Source organism: Emydura macquarii, unplaced genomic scaffold (genome assembly GCF_026122565.2).
Source record: "Emydura macquarii macquarii isolate MOO-44397 ecotype Brisbane River unplaced genomic scaffold, CSIRO-AGI_Emac_v2 contig_973, whole genome shotgun sequence".
NCBI lineage: Eukaryota > Metazoa > Chordata > Testudines > Chelidae > Emydura > Emydura macquarii.
Window position 1 is genome coordinate 1,303,099 of NW_027131110.1, and position 6,009 is coordinate 1,309,107.

Genomic DNA, 6,009 nt, shown 5'->3' on the forward strand with positions numbered 1-6,009 from the left:
TTGCCAGGTAAATGATCCTGAGCGAGATCATCCCAAAACTTTGGGTCGGTGTTGAAATGCCTCAAGGATAACTTAAGGGAGTCTTTGAAACATTTCTTCTGGCCTCACTGAGAGCGCTTTTCTTCCTTTAGCTCACCATAAAAGATCTTCTTTGGCAGTCACTCCTCTGACATTTTGGTGACATGGCCTGCCTATCTCATCTGTAATTTCATCAACAGAGTATGGATGATTGGAATAACTGCCTATATGGAACCTCAGTATCTGGAACCTTGCCTTGCCGTCTTATCCTCATCAGTTTCCTCAGACAGCCCACATGAAAGTGATTCAGCTTCTTAACATGGCGTCTGTCCACCGTCCAGGTTTCGCATGCATACATCAAAGCTGGCAACATGATGGCTTTGTAAACCTTCAGTTTTGTTTGATGACTAATGCCTCTGTGCTCCCCCACATTTGCATATAGTCTGCCAAAGGCCATACTTGCTTTGGCAATTCTGGTGTTGATTTGATCATTGATGTGAACTGCATGTGACAGTGTAGTGCCGAGGTAAGTGAACTTGTCCGCTGCCTGAAGGATTTGGCCATTCACTGTGATAGTAGGCTCTACATACAAAGGTTCAGGAAGTGACTGTTCGTGATCTTCTGTTTGCTGAAGACTGTTCCCTGAATGCCAGATCTGAGTCTGACATGCAGCAGAGCATGGACTATTTCTTTTCAGCTTGTGACAATTTTGGTCTCACAATCAACATCAAGAAGACAGAAGTGATATACCAGCCTGCACCAGGGAAGCCTTATGTGATACACTGTACATAAAAATAACACGCTGTACCCACATATTCACTATTGTTATATTATTATATGTTTTGTGCAAAGTATGCCTTGTGAGGTATCCTTTGAAAAGTCAGAATATGTTGAACATTACATTCCTATTGAATTATATGTGTACCATTGTATGTGAACTTTGACGTTTTGCTATATGTTTGTTACAGAAATATGTTGCGAGTCTGGGAAACCCCCACAGCTAGCCTTTCAGTGACAGCAAAGGAGCAACTAAGACCCACAAGACAAATTTACGTTAGGACTAGCCAACCATGTGTTGATGTCCCATTAAGGAGAATCTACTTGCCAGTGGGCCCCTCCCGCAGAGTCCCCAGAGAGCACATACATGATGGGGGCTGTCTAACTCCCATGACACAGCAAGGATCTTTCCAGCACCTGGAAGGGAGTATAAAATGAAGGACAAAGGCATCACCACTTCACCTCTCTCCTCCCCCATCTCAGCACCTGGAAGCAAGATCATTTGGAAGGACTAGGGAGAAGGGATAGTCCTAACTAGGCTTTCTAGTTAGTATGAACTGAATTCTGCCTGCAATATCCAAGTAGGGTGAGAAAAACTGCTTGATTCAAATCTTGCTTAGTCTGATCAAATGTAGGATTTAGACTTCGATTTTACCTTTTATTTCCTACATAACCAACCCTGACCTCTGTGTCTACTACTTGTAATCACTTAAAATCTATCTTTCTCTAGTTAATAAATCTGTTTCATATTTCATCTGAAACAGTGTGTTTTTGACTGAAGTGTTTAGGGAATCTCAGCTCAGGTTAACAAGGGCTGGTGCATATTCATTTTTCTTTGATAAAATGACAGACTTATGAGCTTGCACTGTCCAAAGGGGTCTTAGGCAATCTCTCTGTGTACAGTTCATGGATGGCTGTGAGAGCCTGTATCTAAATGTGGGTGTGCCTTCACATGCTACTGGCTGTGTGAGAGCAAAGCCTGAAGGGATTGCTTGTCACTAGCAAAAAAGTATAAGAGGTGCCCGGATCCAGAGAGTTAAAGGGGGCACAGCATTCCCACAGTCCAGGTTGTACCCCTGGGGGTGTCACACAGGCTGTCTCTTTTGTTTCCTATGTGATTCCCCTGTGCAAGAACCCAAAACTACTACTTCACTTCTCTTTGCTTAGTCTCTTTAGGTGGCTCCATTACCTTTACTACCACCATGGTAATCACATTGTACTGTCTTTCCAGGGCCCAGCAGAATCAAAAAACTCTCTGAGCCAGGAAGCATGGTGTCCTGGATCACTCACCTGGGTCATTTGATGGGTCAAAAATTCCTGTAAAGCACCATAAGAGCAGCTGTTCGCATAGCACATTTCCCTAAAGGGCCATTTCTAATCAGGACTATTCTACAGCAAGAACTCATTGATTCAGTGACTGGGTATGGAGCTGCCTCCTACAAGTCAACAGTTTTCCAATTAAAAGGGTGGATCTAACCAATAACATACAAGTCACTTGTGAGCTCTGGAGTAGTGAGAAACTGCCACATGTTCACCACCCTCAACTTTAATTTGTCAATGGGAATCAAGGGTCAGACCCACAGGGTCCCTCTACAGGCAAATCTGAGCCCTGCCTTTAAACTAGGTCTGTTTGTTATGATGTAGCAAAACAGTCTGTGCTGTGATGAGAGAATAATAATATCCTGGGGAGTTTGTGTAGCCTTGAGTTACCTTTCATAAATACGGTAACAGCTGGAGGCCCATGTTTGATTAAATAAGGAAAGAGACATACAGTACATGCCTATATGATATTCTCTGTCCTTAGCAATTCTGCCATTCTGTTGATTTGTATCTGGAGATTAAGGGATTTGCCTTTCAATAAAATTATTCTTCTCAAACTACCAAATGGGGGAAAAAGGGGATTTCCCATCATGTTTTCAGGTCACTTGAAAACACCCTTATCTGTTTCTCCTTGACACTGTTAAATATACGTCTCACAAAGGATTGCTAATTATTTTTGTTACGCTTTGCTATTTCTACAGCATGATTGATGTGCAGGGCACTCTGAAGACAAAAGGCAGGGTGAGGTCTCTGTGCCCCGAGGAGCTTCCAGCATAAATTAGACAGGGAACACAACTAGAAATGACAACAGGCCATGTGGTAAGAGAGAGGAGGAAGAAAAGTGCTCTTGGGGGGGAGCCTTAGACCCTGCAAGGAGCTTCATGCAAGCTGAGCCTGTACCCAGGGCCCCCACATGGAGGGGGGAAAGGGTACACTTTACCGGGTCCCGGAGGCCCAGGCTGCAACCCCCATGGGTATGTGTGTGGGAGATGGGCCCGTGTTACAAGTTTGTACTGGGCCTGAAAAAATTATGCTTGGACTCTGCCTGCATCAGCAGAATCTGGGACTGAGCTTTGTATTTCTCATCCTTCCCCAATATGATCAAGCACAGGATGAGGAGCAGAGAGCATCAGAGTGGAGACTGGTGATGGACAGGAAGAAGTGGATGTGAAAATAGCAAGGCACAGTGCTTGGTACCCAGGAAGAGGGAGCTTGTTGCTCCTGTGGACCTGATTCTGATCTCACTTAAAACAGGTTTTACACTGGAACATAGAAATTGCCATAATACATCAGACCCAATGTCCATTTAGTGCAGAATCCTGTGTCTGACAGTGGCCAGTACCAGATGCTTCAGTGTAAGAAGATGCAAGAACCCTGCCTTAGGCAGATACGAGATAATCAGCTACCCCACAGTAGGCCTCATCGTGATCTCTGATAGTTCAATTGGCCCTGAAGCATGAGGTTTATTTTTTAATATTATTAATTGTTATATTGTTTTAGCACAGTGGTTCCCAAGCTGTGGCCCCCGGGGTCTTTCAAAGTGGCCCGCTGCACCCCTCCTGCTGGCTGCAAAAGGGAGCCATTGCCTAGGTACCCAGGTGCAGTGTGTTGCCGTGGGGCTACATGACTGATGCAGGCTCCTTGCTATAGCCAAGGCGACAGGAGATCAGCACTCCCCTCCCCCGGCTGTAGCAGGGAGCATAGCAAAAAGTGCGCCGCTTGGGTCCCGAGGTGCTGAGGCTCCTTCTGGAGCCAGAGGGAGGGGAGCACTGATCTGTCCCCCGGCTGCAGAGGAAGCTACTGCCTAGGGACCCCTGTGGAGCGCATGGGGCTACAGAATACGTGCAGTTTCCCTGCTGCAGAGAAAGGGACAGGAGATCAGTGAGGAGGCAGCCTTACAGACACAAATTTGAGTGGTCTGATGATACTGGCGACCACTAACCTGAATCCAGACATCAACAAGTTAGTTTCCGGTCTTCAGCCACAGAAGTCACATTAGATTAGAGGTGTGTGAATTGGACATAAATTGTGATTTGTAACTGTTTTTAACAGTTAAATTTTTTTTTAATTTGCTTTGCACTAAATGTTTACTTTAAAAATGTAGTGATTTATAGATGTATAGATTGATGGTGTATATGCCAATACATTTCTTATGAGTTGATAGACTGGTGGCCCTTCAGGGCTGTAAAAATGGTATTTGTAGCCCTTGAGCCAAAAAGGTTGGGAACCGCTGTTTTAGCACATAGGAATCCTGACTAAGATTCCATTGTGCCAGGCAATGTACAAATACGGAGCAAAAAAGTGGAAGGAACAGAAGAAGAGAAACCCAGCATCTCCATTACAGTGTGATACACTATAGAGGCTGTGGTACGGTGTGTTGATCACTGATGTTTATCAGTGTAGGCTGCATGCGTGTGTCCCTGTGTCCCAGCTCTGAGACGGCTCTCATGATCCGAGACGGCTCTCATGATCGAATGAATCAACACGACCATGGATTAGCTGAGCAACGAAGGCACCCAGGCCAGGTTTATTGCATGCGTCACAATAAGAAGTGATCTACAGAGTATCTCTGGGTCAGTTTCGTATAGGCGGCGTTACAATGGCCACGGCCCAATGGCGGGACTTTCCGTTATCCCCTAGACCGGACGTCGGTATTCCCTCTGACACCCTCTTTTATATATTATTTCATACATTTTCGTTCTGCTCCTTTTAACGTAGGTAGTTGCCACCCTCTTGACGTAGTCTAATACCATCTTTTTCCGTTAATTGGCTGATTTGGGCAAAACAACTCCATTTATCACTTTTTAGTCATTTCTATTCATCAAAGTGTCATTTTAGGGAGTTAGTATCTTGGTACCTCCTATACCTGCTACATAATTTAATATTTTGACAGCACTTTCCTGTGCCAATTTCAGCTAGCTTGTTTTTTCCACTTATACTCCTGTTCACTCGGTTTTTTCCACTTAGGCTTTTAGCCTGTTTTACAGGCCTTAAGCTCTCACTTCTTACTACAGAGGCCTCCATAAGAGAGGGCACCTGCAGAAGCAGTGTCAGACAAAGGGACCCAGATGTCTGAGAGCTCCAGGAGCTGGAGGGAGAGAGATATGAAGAGGTCATGGATGGTTGAGATCTTTTTAGAGATGGAGTGGGTATTCCAGAGGCAGGTAGAGAAGGGCAGGAGTGAGGGAAGGAGAAAAGATGGTAATGGGTGTCAAGTTAGGGATGACAGCACAAGAGGAGTGGAGGGGTAGCGGGGTTACGTGTGGAAGGGGGAGAGGGTGAGGATGATGGGAGAGCCAGTGTTGGGGCAAATGTCACCACGGGGAAGAGGAGGAAGCAAAGGAGAATGTGATTGTGGGATCTGGCTTTGTGCTGATGAAGGAGCAGGGAAATTGGGAAAGAGAAGGACAGAGGCGGAGGTAGAGCTGGAGGGAACTGTAGACGGGTGAGGTTAATAAGGATTCGGAAATGGAGCAGATGAAGCTGGTGGGTGGGGAAAGGAGGAGGATGCAGAAGAGGATGTGCTAAGGGACATGGGTAAGAGGCAGATGGATAAGGGTAATACACACACACAAAAGTTTGAAAAATGCTGAAATGAAGGTTCCCTTGTAGACACTCCTCTTCAGATAGTTGGTGTGTTCCTTCCAAAATGTTGCTGTTATAATTTTGGATATTCTTGATATCCATATAAATGTCCAATTGAATCTTTTTTACCTCAACAGCTTTCCATGGTAATGAGTTCCATGGTCTGATTACATGTATGATAATGTATTTCTTTTTAATTTCACTGAACGGCCTCTTCCTTGTGTGCAAAGAGATGGGGTGAGCAGAAGCTCCCGATCTGCCTTCTCCAAACCATTTATTATTTTACATACTTTTATCAAGTCCCTTCTT